Genomic DNA, 303 nt, shown 5'->3' with positions numbered 1-303 from the left:
TCGAGAACCCCAGAGTTGAAATGTCTTGATTCAGCGTCTTAAAGGTCGCTGCGATAGACAAGGCTGAGGCACTGATAAGACACAGAGCTCTTGAGTGAGTGACACGGAGAAGCCTTATCGAAGAGAGCTTGTCCAGAGAGGAATCCAGCATTCTATACAAGGGAGGCTTTCACAAAATTTGAGTAGCTGCTGGAGAGTCGAGCAGAGTCACGTAGAGTCTTCATTTTATGGGATTCGCCAGGCAAGTGGACATATTCTGTAGGTAATTTTGTGAAAAGGCTCTCAGAACCGTCGAGCTGAGCC

This window comes from Penaeus monodon, chromosome 32 (genome assembly GCF_015228065.2).
Source record: "Penaeus monodon isolate SGIC_2016 chromosome 32, NSTDA_Pmon_1, whole genome shotgun sequence".
In the NCBI taxonomy this organism is placed as follows: domain Eukaryota; kingdom Metazoa; phylum Arthropoda; class Malacostraca; order Decapoda; family Penaeidae; genus Penaeus; species Penaeus monodon.
This window is presented reverse-complemented; position numbering follows the sequence as displayed.